This window comes from Prionailurus bengalensis, chromosome F2 (assembly GCF_016509475.1).
Source record: "Prionailurus bengalensis isolate Pbe53 chromosome F2, Fcat_Pben_1.1_paternal_pri, whole genome shotgun sequence".
Taxonomy (NCBI): Eukaryota; Metazoa; Chordata; class Mammalia; order Carnivora; family Felidae; genus Prionailurus; species Prionailurus bengalensis.
Genome location: NC_057353.1, coordinates 6,779,195 through 6,800,672, shown reverse-complemented (window position 1 = coordinate 6,800,672; position 21,478 = coordinate 6,779,195). Strand labels below are relative to the sequence as shown.

The 21,478-nt window shown below is 42.5% G+C and overlaps 1 non-coding gene across 1 annotated transcript; it reads right to left on the bottom strand.

Annotated features, from left to right (window-relative positions):
* Positions 1-10,618: 10,618 nt before the first annotated feature.
* On the bottom strand, positions 10,619-10,703 carry TRNAR-UCG. Its single transcript has one exon. It is a non-coding gene; the product is annotated as a tRNA-Arg (tRNA).
* Between the last annotated feature and the right edge of the window lie 10,775 nt (positions 10,704-21,478).

The following is a 21,478-nucleotide window of genomic DNA, read 5'->3' as shown; positions in this document are numbered from 1 at the left end:
AGAGACAAAGTTCAGTTTTGGTAACTATGCCTGTACACGTATATTTAAAGGAAGAATGACCCCAAACGTACAAACCTTGCCTGGATCTTTCAGTGTAGCATAATGAAAAGATTCTCCAGTCTGGTTGTGGTTGTTCAGTAACTCGCCACTAGGTAAACAGTGAATCAGTGACACTGCCTCCTCAATGTCCTCAAAAAGAGAAAAGGATACTACCTCATGTCGTCCCAACTTTTCCAGATAAAGAAAAGAACAAAAGTCACAAAGATTTTTACCAAGTAAAAGCACTGAGTGAAACTGCGTGTGTGTGTGTGTGTGCGTGTATCCATCAATGTTTGGGTATATGTGTATTTACCAAAGGTTCTTTGTCCAAAAAAAAAAAAAAAAAAAAAAATTGAGTGTAATGGAAGTAGGAATTGTAGAGAGACTGCACTACTTTGGGCAATAATGGAATGCTGCTGTTTTTAGAGCAAAAGCTTTTTATTTTTTTTTTATTTTTTTGTTTTAATTTTTTTTTTTCAACGTTTATTTATTTTTGGGACAGAGAGAGACAGAGCATGAACCGGGGAGGGGCAGAGAGAGAGGGAGACACAGAATCGGAAACAGGCTCCAGGCTCCGAGCCATCAGCCCAGAGCCCGACGCGGGGCTCGAACTCGCGGACCGCGAGATCGTGACCTGGCTGAAGTCGGACGCTTAACCGACTGCGCCACCCAGGCGCCCCTATTTTTTAACTCATTACTATGCAGAAGGTCTCAGCTTTGATCCAGGGCAAAGCAGATGCTATTTTTATGAATTAAGACCATGGCTTTACTGGATAACCATTATTTTAGTAAAGCTAATAGGTTATTTCAGTGGCTAATTTAAAACTGGAATTTGGAGTCAAATAGACAACTCTTTCTTTTTTTTTTTTTTTAATTTTTTTTTTCAACGTTTATTTATTTTTGGGACAGAGAGAGACAGAGCGTGAACGGGGGAGGGGCAGAGAGAGAGGGAGACACAGAATCGGAAACAGGCTCCAGGCTCTGAGCCATCAGCCCAGAGCCTGACGCGGGACTCAAACTCCCGGACCGCGAGATCTTGACCTGGCTGAAGTTGGACGCTTAACCGACTGCGCCACCCAGGCGCCCCGACAACTCTTTCTTTCTTACACTTTCTTTTTATGTAACATTTCCCTGCAACTCACCTGACATTGACAGGGCAGAAAGGGACTGCAGAACCCACGCCCTGCTTTTTTCCGAGTTCTTTATAATTACCCTAGTGAGAATTTGGGAACATGGAAATGTCTTGCCCAGGTAATTTCACATATTATGCTAATATAGGAAAGCACTTGTTACTTATGCACGTATATAAACACGCAGGTGCTCTTTTAAAATCATTTATTTTGAAATAACTTCAAACTTAGAAGTTGCAAGAATAGTATAAAAAACTGCATCATGGTCACTAAGACGATTTGGCAGCATTTTATCACTTTTGCTCCATTTCTGTCTAAATAAACAAGGACTTTTCCCCGCATTTACTTTAGCTCACTCTCCCTTTCTAAAAATGTGTAACGTATAGAACAATATAAATATACAACACATATATTCGTTATCACTAACATATACCAATACATTCTGGATACTACATAACTATGTGATACATCAGTGTATTATGTTGTATCTTATATAATAAAACATAGACACGTATGTCATTAGCCTTTTTCTGAACCGGTTAAGAGCAAAGCTTTGATGCAATGTCTCCCTCATTCTATGGAACACACTCCCATATGACCACCAAACAACCAAACAAATCAGGAAATAAACATCACTACCATCCATCTAAGCCCCATGCCCAACTCAAATTTTGCAAACTGCTCTAACAAACTCTCTTTTTTTTTTTTTTTCTGATCCAATATTCAGTCCAGGATCACACATTGTATTTAGTTATTGTGTCTCTTCAGACTTCCATTGGAAACAGTTCCTCGGTTCATGGTCTTTCTTGTCTCTTATAACCTTTATAGTTTTGAAGAATGCGGGGTTTTCATTCCCAAAAGATGTTCCGCGATGAAGTCTGTCTGCTATGGGCTCACATAGCCTTGGTAGGAAATCTGCCCAAATGGGAATGTGCTCTTCTCAGGGAGGCTAGATGTCAGCCCATATCATCACTGGCGAATTAGCCTTAGTCACCTGATGACATTGATATCTGCCCAGTTTCTCTGCCTTCACATCATCCTTTTCCCCTGTGCAACTGGAAAGTGTTTTTTGTAGGGGGAGTTCTGCCATTATACTCCTATCGTACTCCTCCTCAAACCTCCACCCACCTGCCTTAGCATCCACTTAGATGGGTGACACATGGTGGTTTTCTATTCCTATCATTTCTTCTATCTTTATTTATGCCTTCTGTTATACAGAAGTTTATCCACTTATTTATTTGTTCGTTTGTTTATTTATTCATATCAGGATGGATTCATGGATTCCTTCTTTATTCAATGGATAGTCATCCTGAACTGGTGTTACTTGTTTGGCTGTTCGAGGTGTCGACATTTTGGTCAACGCAGATTTGGGCACCTTTCGAGCTGGCTCCTGTGTCCTTTGGCTATGTCCTTATCAGTCTTTGGCCATTTCCTTGCTTTTGAGCATAACAAGATAGCCCAGGCTCATCTTGAACATCCCCTGCCTTAGCCCTGATTCAGTCATTTCTCCAAGGAGTCAAGGGCATCTTTCAGTGGAGGATGGCATTTGGAAACCAGGATCTTGGTTGTCATAGATACCGGGGCACCACCGCTCCTGCATACACTGAGCAGACAGAGCTGGGAAACATGCATCCGCGTGTGCAAGTGCATATACACATGTATCTACTGTATGTCCTTATCTACCTCTAAAATCTATTAAATTTTTTTTAATGTTTATTTATTTTTGAGACACAGACAGAGCATGAATGGGGGAGGGGCAGAGAGAGAGGGAGACACTGAATCCAAAGCAGGCTCCAGGCTCCGAGCTGTCAGCCCAGAGCCCGACGCGGGGCTCGAACCCACGGACCGCAAGATCGTGACCTGAGCCGAAGTCGGACGCTTAACCGACTGAGCCACCCAGGTGCCCCAACCTCTAAAATCTATTAAAACCATGAGTTAATTGAGGCTATCTCCAATGCCAGTCCAATGTCTCAGAGTTCCTGCTAGCCCACTACCTTTCCATATTTGTAAATCCCTTTCCAAGAGTAAGACACCTGGTTCCCATTACCCTCGAGATATCTGCGTATTTGCTTGATGCAGTCTTCTTACCGCTCCACCTGCCTGCTCTTGGCTCCCAGGCCCGTAAATACCTCTGTATGAACTCCACTTGCCATGTTTAGAAGCAAGGGAAAGAAAGCATTACGTGTTTCAATTTATGTGAAAATTATTCTAAGTATAAAAGGTGATCATAAAGCATAATATCAAAGTCTTCTTCACTATCTTTACTCCCCAGCATATTCCTCAGGAATAACTTAAAAACAAAATTACAGGGGAGCCTGGGTGGCTCAGTCGGTTAAGCCTCTGACTTCACCTCAGGTCATGATCCTCTGGTTCGTGAGTTCGAGCCCTGCGTCAGGCTCTGTGCTAACAGCTCAGAGCCTGGAACCTGCTGCGGATTCTGTGTCTCCCTCTCTCTCTGCCCCTCCCCTGCTTGTGCTCTCTCTCTCTCTCTCTCTCTCTCAAAAATAAATAAATATTTTAAAAAATTACAAGACATTACTTTTGTTTGTTTTGAAGGAGGTCACCCATACTTTTGGAACTACAAGATTGTACCTTTAAAACCAAAAAAAACTAGGGGCACCTGGGCTGGCTCACTCCATACAGCACGTGACTCTAGACCTTGGGGTTGTAAGTTCGAGCTCCATGTTGAGCTCAGAGATTACTTAAAAATAAAATATGAGGGGCGCCTGGGTGGCGCAGTCGGTTAAGCGTCCGACTTCAGCCAGGTCACGATTTCGCGGTCCGTGAGTTCGAGCCCCGCGTCAGGCTCTGGGCTGATGGCTCGGAGCCTGGAGCCTGTTTCCGATTCTGTGTCTCCCTCTCTCTCTGCCCCTCCCCCGTTCATGCTCTGTCTCTCTCTGTCCCAAAAATAAATAAACGTTGGGAAAAAAAATTAAAAAAATAAAATAAAATAAAATATGAAAAAAATATATCCCTTGGGCTTTCCATCAGAGCTAAAGGAAAACTAGAGATGGGCTCGACCTAGGAGGATTTCTTTTACAAAAGACTCTAAGGAAGCAAGAGGGATAAGCGTTAAATAACATTTTCCAGAAGCGTTCATGGAATGTGTGGCCGCTTTGAGGAAATACTACATAAATATATTGCCTCTCCCTTCTGTCAGCCACACCCACACAGACATTACTCTTCATGATCTTACATGAAGAAAATAATGCATAACAAGGCAGATTTCACGACTTGCCCAAAGTGCAGAGGTTCACCAATCTCATTTACCCTGCTTCTATGCATGACTGAATTTCCATGAGTCGTTGAGAGAGAAAGTTTGGTGGAACAGTATTAAAACGAAGACCAGCCTCTGAGCCTCCAAACTGGGCTCAGCCCCCCCGCTAAACTGCATCTTCCAAGGCTGCTTTCTCTCGGCATAGCTAGGAGCTGCCCTGCTAATCTCCCCTGCCCCCCTCAACCTCCCCCTCGCCACCCCACAACCCGCACAGTGAGCTGTTACAAGTTCAGTTGCAGTGGACAGCCCAGGGCTCACCCCAGGCTCGTCTCTGCTGGGCAAATCTTTTCTTCCTTTTCAGATCCGAAGGAGGAAAGTCTTACTGGGTTGTTTCTTCAGAAAACGTGATGAATCAAACATCCCAGAGCCAGAAGGGGCAGCCTCTAGTTAAGCGAAGACCGTAGGCATGAATGATTTAATGACGATGAATCAACTGGTTTGATCACTGTACGGAGTGAGACTTACAAAATATATGTAATAGACCAACTGAGTCGTGGAAGAGTTGTTCACACTGAACCTTTAATTCTTGCACAGTTTAAGTAGTTGAAGGGCTTATACTAGTCTGATTTTGCCATTACTTAGTTTATTCTATTTAACAGATGAATTACAGTAGCATATGTCTAAAGATGAGTAATGTTGGGGCGCCTGGGCGGCTCAGTCGGTTGAGCACCCGACTTTGGCTCAGGTCATAACCTCACGGTTTGTGAGTTCGGGCCCCATGTGGGGCTCTGTGCTGACAGCTCCGAGCCTGGAGCCTGCTTTGGATTCTGTCTCTCTCTGTCCCTCCCTTGCTCACACTCTGTCTCTCAAAAATAAAAACATTATAAATTAAAAAAAATAAAGGTAAGTAATGTAGATACTTTTCAACACTTTTGGCTAGCAATTGATTTGGGTACCTTTTTTTTTTTAATTTTTTTAATGTTTTTATTTATTTTTGAGACAGAGACAGAGCATGAGCAGGGGAGGGGCAGAGAGAGAGGGAGACACAGAATCGGAAGCAGGCTCCAGGCTCCGAGCTGTCAGCACAGAGCCCGACGCGGGGCTCGAACTCACACACCGCGAGATCATGACCTGAGCCGAAGTCGGACGCTCAACCGACTGAGCCACCCAGGCGCCGGGTACCTTTTAATAGTGAACACTTCCGATGCTTGAGCCTCGCGTATAATCACCAATCCCAGTTCAACCCTCTGGAGACATCCTATCCATTGCGGTAGCCTATGCAGTCCTGCATAAACTAGCTCTTACCTCTCTCTCTAGTCCCACCTCTCACTGCTCTGTGCCCACATCACGATATTCTAGCCAACCGGCCTCTCCCTGTTCTTAAAATAGCCCAAGCTGCTTCCTCCTCGAAGCCTATGTTCTCCTCCCTCTGCAATGGAACCAAAGCCCCCAATATTTTTTTATGGCGGGCTCCCTCACTGAATGATGACACCTAGTCTGAGACCATCCTACCTAAAGTAGCCAATGTCCGCCACCTCCCCGACAAACCTATCACACTTTGTTCTCTCACCTGCTTTATAATTTTATTATCGGCAGTCATCATATTTCATATTTCTCTGTTTGCCATCCATCCTTCTCCCCATTAAAATGCCAGCTCCCTGAGACGTGATCTGTGTTGTGCATTTTCCTGGATCCACTGTGCCCAGGACAGATGGTGACTGGCACATCAGGGGGACTCAGCAAGATTTGTTGAGCGAATGAATGGTTGCCGGAGACTGAGCTCAGTCAGTAGAGGACTTCCCCGTGCCCTCGGTTGGACCAAAACTGGGGACACTTTTGACTGCTGGTTAGTGGCTCACTAGTCATTTCCATGTCTTGTCATTTCTTTGACACACTCTTCCCTCTGAGAGCTTGCATTGCTTTCATTGAAGCCTCATGTTGTCGCTTTAAGAGGGAGGAATGCTCCCTATGGACATGTAGTTCATTAACAGAGTATTATCTCACAGAGTAACTAAGAACTTTCAAAAGAAGGGTGATGGTTATAAGAGCCTCTAAATAATTTTGACTGATTAGGTATCTTAATCCAGTTGCCGGTTAATTGTGTTTGTTTGTGATTAAGAATATGATTTTCACCTCCCCCCTCCCCCTCCAGTCTCTCTGTCTTTGGAGAAAGCCAATCTTCCTGCCCTCTTCATATCTACAGCTAGCTCTTTGAAGGTGTTTGTTGAGGGGATGAGACCACAGCTATCACCTGGAGCCAGGAGCTGGGAAGAAGGAATCTCTACCAAGCCACCTGCAGGTTGACTAAGAAAGACCCCTACGCCCACAGCAAACAACAGCGAGATCTGAGGCCAGGAACCCCTCCCCACCCCCTCTCTCTACGCCCACGGCACTATTTCTGGGGAGAAAATGACCCCGTAGTCGAAAGGCTGGTCGCAATGACGCGTTCTTGAAAGCACAGCTTCTCAAACCATCCGTGGAGAAGGATCGGGGTTTTTTCTTTATTGCCAACCTGTCGCACGTGGATACTTCCAGAAGACGGTAAAAAGTAATCGCTAGAAACGTGAAATGGCCAAGTCATGCAAAATACAAGCCCCCGTTTTGGGTTAAAAGGTTCATCTGATGTCCACCGAACTCTTGCATTGCTACCGGAGTTCCGACCTGCTCCCTTGCGAGATCTCTGTCTCTGCCCCGCAGGCTGGGCGGGACGGCGCCCTGTGCCACCCCACGGCACAGAGACCTCCGAGAGCCTCTCTCAGAAAACCCGGGACCTTAAAACAGCAGCCTTTTTCTCATCTTGCACTTTCAGGTTCCTAGCCCTTCTTTATTGTTTTAGTTAATTAATTAATTTGAGAAAGAGAGAGCGAGAGAGGGAGAGAGAGAGTCCCAAGCAGGCTCCACACACAGCACAGAGCCCGAAGCGGAGCTCGATCCCACGACCCTGGGATCGCGACCTGAGCCCAAATCAGGAGTTGGACACTGAAGCGTCGGAGTCACCCAGGCTCCCCTTTGTTTATTCTTTTCAAAGGAGGTAACAAATTGACTATAAACGTGATACTAGATGAAAACCTCTATCGCCACTAAGCGCCAAATCAACCACCCCCCTTGTTGACATTATTTACTGTGGCAGGAGGAGGCTGCGAGTTGTGGTGGGTAGAGACAGGAAAGCATTCAGCCTCCCTGCCCGGATTTAGTGTGGACGTAGAGGGACTAAAAGGGCTGGACGGCAAACTCTAGCAAGGACGAAAGGGAGAATTAGGTTAACCTAACCTTCTGATGGCCTGCTTCTAAGTCACAGGCGTGAATTCTTTCTCCTGCTGCCAGATTGAAGCCTATATGATTAGCCGATAGATACTGCTACATATCATCTATATAAATTACATATATGTATTTAATTTCTTCTGTTTTACCAATGAAGAAACTGACGCGACGTTTCTAATAGCCAATCTGGGGAATCAAAGGGTGTAGTCCTTTCCCTAAGGCATTTGGAGCTGTGACAACGCACATGCCATCCTGTAGATCGCATGTAACGAATGGCCTAGGCTCACCCCACGACTCGTGAGGTGCCTTTGTCTCTCTAATGAGATCAGACTTTGGAGGCAAACTCTCCACACCATCCCCTGCTCATCTAACTTCTAACTACAACCCGGAGTCCTGGCTGTCACAAGGCCCGTCGGGTCCCATCTTCCTTTTGTTCCCGTCACCATCAACAAAGAGCTGTGGTCACAAGTTTCGGTGTATGGGAGATATTTACATATAATAACATTGATTCATTGTTTGTACCTCTTAACACATTGCTGCCGTACTAAGGCCTTCGTTCAGACGGAGGGTTTGCAATTGTTCATTGGGGAGAAATTGCATTTTCCAGGCAGACACTGAACTGTTCATCCAAAATGCTTTCCATTCTAAGTTGCATTTAGCAGTAGGCTTAAAGCTGCTTAAATGGTGGAGTCACATTCCCTCAGTTTTACATTTCTTTTTTTTTTTTTAACGTTTGGTTTTGAGAGACCGAGCGCAAGCAGAGGAGGGGCAGAGAGAGAGGGAGACAGAGAGAGAATCTGAAGCAGGCTCCGCGCTGTCAGCTCAAAGCCCTACTTGGGGCTCAAACCCATAGACTGTGAGATCATGACCTGAGCCGAAGTTGGGCGCTCCACCGACTGAGCCACCCGGGGGCCCCCATGTTTTAATTTCTTAAAAATTTTTATTTAAGGGGCCCCCGGGTGGCTCACTCAGTTAAACATCTGACTCTTGATTTCAGTTCAGGTCATGATCTCAGTGCTCATGGTTCGAGCCCCACATGGGGCTCTGCACTGACCGCACAGGGACGGCTTGGCATTCCCTATCTCCCTCACTTTCTGCCCTCCCTCTCTCTCTCCCTTTTTCTCAAAAATAAATAAACATTTAAAAATAAATAAAGTTTTTATTTAAATTCCAGTCAGTTAAGATACAGTGTCCCATTAGTTTCAGATGTACAATACGGTGAATCACCACTTCCATACATCACCCAGTGCTCATCATGGCAAGTGCCCTCCAATGGGCAAGTGCCATTGCCTATTTCAGCCAGCCCCCACCCACCTCCCTCCTGGTATGTAAGTTCATTTTTTTTTTTAAAGGGGATACTGCATTTTAAAGCACATGAATGAGGAAAAGCCCTTTGTCGTTTTGCAAAATATAAGAATTCATATTTATACTTCACACTCTGCAAAGCATTTTTATACACATACTTCAAATTCATCTTCAAAATAACCCTACCGCTTAGATATTCATACTGCTTCCTTCCGCCCCCCCCCCCCCGCCCCCACAAAAAGAAAATGAAGTTCAGAGAGATAAAACGATCCCCCAGAGTCACAAATCTGGGAAGTTTCACAGTTTATGCTGTTTCTACTGTTCCATGCTGTTAACACGGTTTCTCACCTGTAAAAAGGCCAATTCCACCATTTTCCTGCTGGCCTGTGTGTCATTCCCCCAGGGCTTGAAGGACTCCGGTTGCCTTCGATTACTGTGAGCACTCCAGCCTGGCTTGAACACTTAGGTCAACATGCTTTTCATTCAGTATTTTTGTAGTGATACTTTCTATCCATAGACTAATGTGGTAACACAGTGTCCTAAACTTAGCTTCCCATTATGGACTCCAAGGGTAGCATGCTCCCAGCCGTGTCTCCCAGACTCCTCCCGAGGGCCTGGGGAATCTGTATTACAAGACTTCCCGTGGTCCTCTTCCTGAGGAAGACCACTGCTAACATAGTAAAAGTAGTAAGGTGTTAATGATAGGATAGAATTGTGCCAACATAGAGGAAAATCGTAATGTGTGCTAGTTTAAATGTATGGTAGGTACCCTGAATACTATTATTCCTAAAAAACCAACAAGCAAAACGTGTACCTTAGGCTCTTAGGCCTGGCTTATTTGCAAAATAATAAAACTCCAGAACAAACCATCGTCGTAACTTCATCTTGCCACTTTTCCCATAAAACAGACGTCGCCTGGGCCACCTTTAATGTCTTTTTGCCAAAGGGGAAAAATTCGGACTCAAGTTTTTCTTCAGCTACATCCCTTTCTGTGATTCCTGTAGCGGCTTCCTCCCAGAAAGAGTTGACTATTTATGTCTTCCGTGGCGATCTTTCGAAAACTTGTAAAAACTTTATTCATTTGTTTAAGTAATCTCTACACCGAACGTGGGGCTGGAACTCACGGCCCTGAGATCACCAGTCGCATGCCCTTCTAACCCAGCCAGGCGCCCTGCTACTTTTCAAAATTTTGCTAACAGAGTACAGACCCCAGTATATTGCAGTTGGTTATTTTTGTTAAAATTGACCACTGTTCAGATTCCTCTTTACACCTTTATAAGGAGGTATACCTCATTATACCACTTTGGGACACAAAGTAAAGTGCTTAATAAAGACTAGTTAATTATCATCGCAATTTGATAAGAATGGTGGAAAAGGGGTTGGCATCTTTTTGGCTTTCTCAAATCCTATTTCTTGTGTATTGTGTTCAGTTCATTTCACTTGCTAGAGTCTTACGCTTTCGTGTATTTCTGGGCTCATGCGAAAAGAATCATTTGGCCTGTATCAAATACATATCTATCCCTGAAATTTCAAGAAATTTTTAAAAATTTTTTTTAATGTTTATTTATTTTGGAGACAGAGAGACAGAGCATGAGCGGGGAAGGGGCAGAGAAAGAGGGAGACAGAGAATCTGAAACAGACTCCAGGCTCTGAGCTGTCAGCACAGAGCCCGATGTGGGGCTTGAACCCACGAACCGCAAAATCACGACCTGAGCCGAAGTCAGACGCTCAACCAACTGAGCCAGCCAGGCACCCCAAAATTTCAAGTAATTAATTTTAAGAATGTTCAACATGACAATCCAAATTATTTATAAGCAATCACAGACCATTCATACATAAATAGATTTTTTTTTACTGTTGTATTGCTGCAGGAACGAAGACATTGAAACCCACTAACATTTAGTTAAAATAGATGAATTTGGATAAAGGAAAAATGGATTTTTGTGTAAGTTTTTAGTAACCCTCTGTAAGTTTTCAAAATCAGTCACAGATGAAAAGGTTTTCTTCAAAGGACCACATACTGCATGATTCCATTTATATGAGGGGTACAGAGTGGGCAAAGTCATAGACAGAAAATAGATGACCAGTTGCTTGGGCTGGGGGTACGGAGAAACCAGGGTGATGGCTAAAAGGGTTAGGGCTTCTTTGTAGGGTGATGGAGTGCTGTAAACTTGATTGAGGGGATGATCACACAGCTCTGAGTTTGCTAATAACCACTGAATGGTACATTTGAAATGGGTGAATCGTATAGTATGTCAGTCATAACAGTAAAACTGCTATTTAAAAAAATTAGAAATCAGGGGCGCCTGGGTGGCTGACTCTGTTAAGCATCCAACTTCAGCTCCGGTCACGGTCTCGCGGTTCGTGGGTTCGAGCCCCATATCCCACTCTGTGCTGACAGCTCAGAGCCTGGAGCCCGCTTTGGATTCTGTGTCCTCCTCTCCCTCTGCCCCTTCCCCTGCTCGTGCTCTGTCTCACTCTCTCAAAAATAAACATTAAAAAAATTAAAAAAATTAGAAATCAGAGACAATCTGGAAAAGACACAGATATTAAAAGTTTTGTTTGAAATTGAAACCTGGTCGGAGGATAACAGACACTAGAGTTGCACCAATCAGGATGTTATTCCTTCCCTATTCCCCTGCACTACCCCCCCCACCCCCGTCCCCCCCCTCAGGCTCATTTCCACATTAGCAGTAAATGAAGTATCTTCTCTTCCATAGTAGTTAATAGAAAAATGTTCTAGCACATCAACTAATGGATTTATGATTAGTCATAGGACGATTTTAACATCTGACAAGTTTGATTTTAAACCGGATTTATTATTTTATGTCTTATTTCCAACTTGACTTTGTAGTTACTTTTGAAAGAATCTTGCTTAAAGCATTGTACAAATCTACCTCAGAATCCTAAATGAGGTGTTTCCTCTCTTCCCACCTTCCTGTCTGGGATGGGTAAAGTGAGTTTTCACCCTCTCTTTCTCACTCTCATTAAAATTAAATGGCAATTAAAGTTTATGGCTGGAATACTGATGAACTTTGAAAAAAGGAGAAAAAAAAAAGAGGAGTTTACCTTAAGTTGACCAAGTTCAAAACGACACTAGAGTAACAGTAAGATGGGAAGCAAGTTTCAACACACAACCCTTTTCCGTTTTCCTAATACGGGTTGGTTGTATATGTTCACCGGGTATGCTCTTGCTTGTTCATCTGGGAACTTGATAACATATTCCAGAAAAATTCAGCATCACGCTCAGTGGTATTAAATAAGGTTGGGGATTGCATGAACTTGAAAAATATTTGTGTAGGAGAAAATTCTCATCCGTAGTCAATACGTCATCCTCTCAAATAATTTTCACAAAGGGATTTAAAAAGGGACATGACCATGTTCTGCGCAAAAATGCATTCTCTAGTTTTCCGAGGACTCAAAATGACGAAGAAAAGCCTTCTTTGTCTACACATTGAGCTGTACCCTAACCAGACGGCTTTCAGATTTAAGCAGGAGTGGCAGCATGGCTTGCTTGATGTGGCAATCGCTGGAGTTCTCGGTCAGTGCAAGACCCCACTGCCAGTTCTCTGCGAAGCAAGGCATCACGGCTGTGGGTCAGGGCGGCCTCAGCTACCACACTGAGGGTTAGCAAATGATTTTTGCCGGCTGCCGTTTAAACATCTTATTTGTCCTTCCTGCCTCAAAGAGGAATATTTTTCTAAAATTGATTGTGGTAGGTTTTCTGTCTGGAAACATTTGCCTAGAGAAGACAGAGTTCTTCTAGTTGTAAGCAATAGACCGAGGGCTTACTATTCAGTTCTTAAATCTGTGGGTTTTTCTACCAAAACAAGGAGTCGATTGCAGTCAGAATGCAGCACGGTTACTCGTTTTTGATTCTCTTATCACCCCACCCTTCGGGGAACTTAGTCATTTTTATTTGGAGCCAGGAAAAAAGGGGGTTGCAGCCTTGTAAAAGAATCAAACTTCCTGATAGCTGACTGGATGATTTACCTGTGCCCACTTTAACCTAGTTATGATCTTCCCACACAAAGGGAATTCTCTACTGCTAGGGAACCAGATAATCCCTAACCTAAACTGAAAAATGTTGCGAACAAAATTTAAGATCCAAGGGAAGATATAGTTGATATATTCCTTTTATGGTTCCCAAACAGAACAAACAAACCGGCAGAAAACATCCACGATGAAAAATTGGAGGCTGAGATTGTGTCTGTACCATCCTGATCGTTCATATGTGCTCAGATACACACATTCTCTCCATTTCTGATTTTACGTAGTCAATCGGTGCAAGCGAGTTAAATAATTGTTATTCTCTATGCTGCTCTGATTACTCCGATATTTTAACCTTCTAGTGAATTTCAGAAGACACGGCCTCTTCATGTTGTCAGTTAATATATTTAACTCGGATGAGGTAAATACCACTACAGCAAAATTCTGTTCTGTGATATCAACTACACTCAATAACTCTTTGTTCTAGTTTACAGTCCCAGTTTGAATTCTGACTCCCGAGAGGCAGAGAAATTTTCTAGAAAGGCCAAGTCATTGAATTTTACTTGCAATCGGCTTTACGTGGGGACACTTGTTCATTCCACAAATCAATCACAAAGTATTCGTTAGTAGAAGGAATCCCCCAAATATCTAACAAAATGTCATCTGTTACCAAAATCATTAATTCTATTTGAAATAAATGCATTTCTCTTAGTAAACACACACACACACACACACACACACACACAACACCCCTTGGAATTTTAGAATCTCGTCATTTTGTTGACCTACTTTTTTACACTGGAATCACTTTTATTAAGTTAGATCAAACACAGGCTCTTTGCCTCAACTAAATGGACGTGCTAAACTGGCTCCAGAGTTGATTTGTGGAACTCATTATGGACTTCACAAAGTGTTCAAGGTTGCTTTTCAATTTGTTTCAGCCAGAATCAATAAATCTCTCACCTGGTTTCTTTGCTGCACGTATTGTACTGGTTAATCATGTATATACTCAGCACAGCACGTTAGACCCGGAGAGGGCTTTCGGATGGGAGCCAACTTGTAACTACCATGCTGTTGAAATGCAAAAACAAAGGAAAACTGCTTCTGTTTATTATTAAGGTGTGAGTGAACTAAGAGCCATAAATAATCTTGCTGGCCAGTTTCCAGGACCAGAAGAAGGAAAGAGAAAGAGAGAGGGAGAGGGAGAGGGAGAAGGAAGGAGAGAAAACTAACTTATGGAATTGCTTTGTTGAAGCATCTCAACATTTAGAAAGCTCTTAGTGGGGAGTCCCAAGTGTCCAACAAGGAAAGGAGTAGTTGACTCTACAAATACAGAACTGAGCTTTCTTATTTACATACACTTACATAATATTGTACGAGACGGCACAAAATCCTATTTAGAGACTAGATATTCAACTTTAAATTTATGTTGGTGAATATAGAAGAGCTCTAGCAAAGAAAACTTTAAAATATCATCTTGACGGGGACCTCTTTCATGCTATTTCATTTCTCTCTTCTCTGGACCCTGTTTATATACAGAACTAAGCTTCAAGATTCTAGCTAACTATGGATGGATGTATTGTGTGCTCCAGGGGCCCCCGATCAACCTAGCTTTGTCCCAACTGAGTCAGGACACTGCTTTGGGCCTGGGCTCCATCTCGTCGGGCTGTGCCCCTAATAGCTGTATGGCTCTCGGCTAATCTTCTCATTTCTTCTTCCATAAAATGAGAGGGTTGCCCAAGATTACTCTTGAGTGCCTCTCAGCTTACACATTCTAGGATTCTGTAATTCTCCATATGGCAATGAGATTTCAAAACTCCTACTTCTCTGATGAAGTAGGGAAGTAAAATATTTCTAAACCTACACCTGCTAGTCTGCATAAAAAGCACCTGGGGGTATGGTAGGTTTGAGGTAACTTGCATTAATCTGCATTTTTACCAAGCAGCCGAGGAAATTCTCACCTGGATGGTTCTTAAGACCTGGCTTGGAGAAGCCTTGCCTTGGGGATTCTTTAAGCTTCTAATGCAGAAAAGGCTGTGAAAATCAAGACTTCTTAAATGATTTTTACCTCCGGGTCACTTTAACATTCTGAATGAAAATAACAGCTTGTGCATTTAGGAAATTAACATATATAAAAGACAATCCCAGGAAGAGGGATAGTAGTCATAGCTGGGGGACAATTTCAAGATTTCAGCTACTAGTTCATGTTGCCTGTTGCAAAGAATGAGTGGAGATAGAGGATTGTAAGAACAATGTCTCTGTTTTCAATTTTAGTGGAAATGAATGTAGCAAAATAAATGTTCAAGCTATAAAGCACTGTAATAACCTCACAGTCACTAAATATAAACGAATTATTTTGTATGCCTTAGTACCATGAAGGGTGTTTGGCATTTCTCTTTTGAGCTTTATTCACTTTATTTTCATCAATCTCACAGCTTAATGATGGCGAATCTAGCATTGACCCATCCACTCTCTTTTTTTTTAACAACAGTTTTTTTTTTTTGAAATATGTTTCACAGATCCTACAATTCGCCCTTTCAAAATGTGTAATTCGGTGGCTTTTAGTATACTCACAGGTACCTGTGGATTACTAAATTACTAATTAGAATTACTAATTAACCACAGTCAATTTTAAAATGTTTTCATCACCCCAAAAAGAAGCTTTTGTCAGTCTCCTCTCATTTCCCCCCCGACCTCCATAATCCCAGGAAATCACCAACTACTTCTGTCTCTCTAGCTTTGCCCGTTTGGGACATTTCATACAGATGGAATCATACACTCTGTGGTCTTTTGTGGCTGGTTTCCCTGGCTCAGCAAGGCTCATCCATGTTGTAGCCTGGATCGGTGACTTCATTTATTTCTCCGGTTGATTAATTACCTTGTAGCGGTGCGCTACATTTTACTTATCCACTCCTCAGCTAATAGATACGTGGGTTGTTTCTGTTTGGGGGCTATTGTGAATAATGCTGCTATGCACATTTGTATGCAAGTTTTTATGCAGACTCATATTTTCATTTTTCTTGGGCTGGAATTGCTAGACCATATGGTAACTATATTTAACCATTTGAGGAACCTGCTGAAGTGTTTCCCAAAGTGGTTGCACCATTTTAAAATCTCACCAGCAATGTCCGAGGGTTGCAATTGCTTACATCCTCGCCAATGCTTGTTATTAGCAGTCTTTTTTTCTTTAATGTTTATTTCTTTTCGAGAGAGATAGAGAGCGCGTGAGCAGGGGAGGGCAGAGAGAGAGGGGGACAGAAGAGCTCAAGCAGGCTCTGTGCTGACTGCAGAGAGCCCAGTTCCCGGCTGGAACTCACAAGCCACGAAATCATGACCTGAGCCTAAGTAGGACGCTTAACCAACTCAGCCACCCAGGCGCCCCTTATTAGGAGTCTTTTTGATTAGTGCCATCGTAGTGGGTATACACCATCATCTCATTACGGTTTTGATTTGCATTTCCCTGATGAGTAATGATGTTGAGGATCTTTTCCTGTGCTTATTGGCGGTTTGTATGTCTTCCTTGGAGAAATGTCTATTCAAACTCTTAAGCCCCATTTGAAATTGGGTTGTCTTTTGATTATTGAGTTGCCAGAATTCTTTTTATAGTCTAGATACAAGTCCCTTGTCAGATATATGATTTGCAAACGGTTCTCCCTGGAAGCGTGGAAGTCGTTCCTTTTGATGTCTGTTTTGTGTATTTTTTCCATTGGTTGCTTGTGCTTTTGGTGTCAAAAATCAGAAAACTTTCCCTAAACCAAGATCATGAACACGTATGCCTATGTTTCCTTTCATGAATTTTATAGTTTCAGCTCTTACATTTCTGTTTGATCCATTTTTTTTAGGATTTTATCTATTTTTCATTGTGGTAAAATACACATAACAAAACGGACCATTTTAACCATTAAGTTCAGTGGTGAACTTAACCATTAAGTTCAGCAAGCATACAGTTCAGTGGTGTTGAGTACATCCACGTTGCTGTGCAACTCTTTTCAATCTGCCAAACTAAAATTCCCTAACCATGACATACGCCCGTCTCCCTCTCAGCCCGTGGCCGCCAGCATCCTGCTTTCTGTTCTATGAACTTGACTGCCTCCTAAATGAAGCTTATTTCACTTAGCATAACGCTGTCAAAGTTCACCCATGTTGTAGCATGTGTCAGAACTTCCTGCCTTTTTAAGGCTGAATAAATACTGTATCGTGTGTATATACCACATTTTGTTTAGGTGTTTAGCCATTTTTTTAGTTAATTATGGCGGTCTACGGTGTGAGGTAGAGTCCAGCTCTCTTCTTCCGTGAGGAAATCCAGCTGTCTCAGCACCATTGGTGGCCCATTTTGCCCTAGCACAGAGAAGTAATTGTATTTAAATAACTTTATTATTTCAAAGTCTTGGATGTCAGGGGAGAAACGATCCAAAGACTGTGTTAAAAGATACAGTGTACAGTCAGGGCACGGTTGTGTTGTGGGTGACAACAGCATTTCAAGACGAGGTATAAAAAGCAAAATATGAAGATGCCATGTCATTGTTTGTTCCTCATACTCTAGATCTTTCTACCGTTTTCCGTTTACTATTGAAAAGTAAACTGCCCCTGCATGTGCTGCTTTAAGGGAATTGTGAAACTGAATAACGCAAACCATAACTTAAAATAACTCAGTTTGTATCATCATCATCAATATTTAAATACAACAGTTATCGTAAAGCACGCGTATGGACATATGAATTGGAAACAATCATCAAAATCACTTCTATTTCCACTTTGGTGGGGACGTCAGTCGCCAAGAATCCATATATACTTAACTACCAATAGGTGGCGCTAGACATTTAGTCAGAATTTCATTCCTTTTTACCTGCGTCCCGAGAAAGTGTCCCACTGGGAAAGAGACACAGTCTCTGGCGGGGACCTATATAAAATCTTTGGGAGTAAATGGACTCTTTTCAATTAAACTGATACCTTCTTCTGCTTCTTCCTGCTATTCAGGGGGCCCTTCAGGTCTAGGATGTAATCAAACCCTCTGGAATCCACCGAGAAAGAGCCAGGAAAACTTCGAGCCAGGGACACTTTGGAGGGGTTTTTCTTTATTTCTGTAAGACTTAAAAGAAAGCAAATGTAACGACAGCAGCGAGAGATCTACATCTGACTCCAGGTTAGATAGTTACAGAACCAAATGATTGAGAACAGGACGGAATTCAGTCACTTGTATGTATTGCCTATATTTTTTAGCAGTTGTTAATTTGACCACCGGTGTATATGTGTGTGTGTGTGTGTGTGTATCTGTATAAACACACATAACCTATTGATTGTTGTTACATTAACATTGAAAACAAACAATTTAAAAACTGAGTTTCTACATTAAAAACCTACACATTACGGCAATATTATATATTGAGCAACTTCATTTTTATTTGTGATGCTTTATACCATTGACGGTTTGTACCTTATTTCAATCAAGCAAGCCCCATGCTATCATTCAATCTGACCTACAAAAAAAGTATAATATGGAAGATAAAGCCACAAAACAGATAACCCTGTACTCTACAACCCATCCTTAGAGTATGTTCACCTCTTTTTGTAAATTTCTTGGCTTTGGATAAACGTGCGAGAATATGAGAATTGTCCCAGAGTCCTGAACCTTTCGTTCTAGAACCTCACCTTAGTCCTAGATCAGTCCAGCTTTGCCAGGCTTTTTTTTTTTTTTTAAACCTTTTCCTGGCTTCTGTGAAAAAGAGCAAACTTTCTTTACATAACAGCATCCTTAGTGAGGGTAAAACTCTTGCATTCTTTATTTCGTCTTTCCTGAAGTACAACTTACTACTGTGGTAGATGTCCCCCCTGCCCCCATTTGGAATATTTTCAGGCATAGCCTCCTACAGGAGAACGTATCCACTGTTCCACTACACGGAAAATATATGGCTAGAATGAGGAAAATGTTTTTTAACAGTTCCAGATAATGCAAAACACGAAATTTCTTTACATTTTTTCCCTTCCAGTGATAAAAGCTAAACATTTAAAATTTCAAATGAATTAAATTCCCGTCAAACACACTGCGATTTTATTGGTTCGTTTAAAATTGCATTGGTTCGTTTTAAATTTGCTTCACATGACTTTCACATTTACTTTTTAATTTTACTTCACATTAATTCACTTTAATTTACTTTACATTTTTAATGTACTAAACTTTGCAATTTAGGTATGTTAATTTATTTAGCATTTATAAGGAACTTGGGGCCCTCAGTGGCTCAGTTAAACGTCTGACTTCAGCTCAGGTCATGATCTTGCAGTCCGTGAGTTCAAGCCCCGCCCCAGGCTCTGTGCTGACAACTCAGAGCCCGGAGCCTGCTTCTGATTCTGTGTCTCCCTCTCTCAACCCCTCCCCCCCTCAGGCTCTGTCTCTCTCCTTCTCAAAAAATGAATAAATGTTAAAAAAAAAAATAAAAAATAAATAAAAGACACTATTGTCCTTCTTGGCAGGACTCCATTGGACGCCAAATATACTTACATTTTTATCACACCCCAGGGAACTACTTGAAGGAGAGCTTTTGGTATGCTGGCTAAATTCACATGATTGTTAGTGTTTTTCAAAGTAGGGTTCCTGGGCCTTAGGAAACCTCAAGACATTCTTGGAGATCTATGGATTTTTCTAAGCAATTTAACAGTTTTTGTTTTCGATTGCTTAAAATATATACATATGTGTGTGTGTGTGTGTGTATATATACATATGTATATTATATATATCGTGAAGATAACCACCTCATAACCAATCATTGACAGTTTCAGTTTCCGTGCTCAGACTGCATTCAGACTGGATTAAGCAATACTACTTTAAACACTAGGAAAAAAAAGAAACTGGGTGGGGCCGTGGGGCGCGGAGTCCTGTTAGTAATGCTTTGTTGCTGCTTGGAATCACACTCCTTTAGGTTTCCAAATACGATTTACATAATGCTTAGTATTTTCTAAACATCGTGTAAGCTTTCCCAATTTAAAATGCGGCTGGGATACCATAAATTGTTAAAAAGAATTCCATTTCAAAGAGTTGACATTTCTTAAAATGTCAGCGTCTTGAGGATGATCGTTTCTATGCAAATTTTATTTCACCTACAGAACAGGTGCGGTCAACCTAGCATTTCTAGTACCTGAATCGGAAACTTCACTGTGGAAAGGGCTACAGGGAGCGTGTACCTAAAATCGGTACCAAAAACGTATTCGTCAGCTAGAATGAAATGTGCTACGTAATGTTCTGTTGGTGAAAGTCGTGGTATTTAAGATAAGCAGGGATTGGAAGGATTACTTGGGCCTTCTGCTCTGTGTGCGGAAGTGATCGGATTTGGATCCCTTTTTCGGAGCCTTGGGGCTGAGTAGAAAGAGAATACTGTGTGCGTGCCATACATCAGTGAATAACTCAGGGAGGTCTGGGACCGGGATCTCTCAGCAAACATTACCACGTAAGCACAGAATAATCTTGATTTTCAGTGGTGTGTTTGCGTGCTTTCATTTTAGAATCTCAGATGAGAGACGGTGGGCCAGCAGGAGTCATCCCACCGTGGTGATCTTCCCATCAGCATACAATTGCACCCCCCGCAGGGCACTCGGGCTATCCTTCTGGCGTTCTTTGGACCGAGGTGTTCTGAGGACAGAGAGGGAAGCTTTCCCTGGGCATAAAAGATCAGAAGGTATGATTGTTTTAAATGTAGGTGCTAAATGTTCACGCATTGGGCAGAATTTGGCCCAAGATTTGCCCCTGACTACCTTCGAAATCACTGGAAGCTGTTCACGTTCGGCAGAAGGGCCCATCAGTTGGTGGAGGACCGTGTGGCCCTAGGTCAACAGGCTCGTCACAGAAGAGTGAAGCCAAAAGTCCATTAAACCGGAAGGAGCGTGTATTTTCTTTGTGACATCAACTTGAATTTTACATTAAGTAGTAGAAAGACCGTAAGCAACCACACTTCAACGCAGTGTCAGTAGTCTTTAGAGCTGCATGGATTTCAGGATTGTGGATAAAAAAATGGTGGACTTCTATAAGTTCCGCTACTTTAATATTAGTTACATCCTTGGAAAGAATGACTTCGTGGCATCTCAGGATAGCAGTGACCTTCACTGTGATGGTGGGCGCAAAGCACTTGGAACAGAGGCCTCTGTAATGCCCACCAGTGTTGGTCCTTCTGTGCACTTACGCTGACCCTAACGTTAACCGTGGCAGATTTCAAACTAAACATCTAACACACAGGGTAAACCTTCAAGTCATTCTGTCGTATGCTTAGCTACCCTTTGGAGGGAAAGCTGTTCCCAAGGTAAACACAGCGAACAGGCGAATGAATAGGTCCACATCAAAGCCGCTCTGGGAGAAGTGGTCTGCTACAGGGGCTGGTTAAAGTGTCACTAAGAGGCTCTCCGAGGGCACGGTTTCTTTCATTCCTTCCTTCCTTTCTTCCTTTTTTCCTTCCTTCCTTCCTTCCTTCTTTCTGTACATTCCATTTCCAAAGGCTTGGTTGGGCTCACCAATGCTGGGAACACTTGGAGCTTAGAAGTTTATATTTCAGAT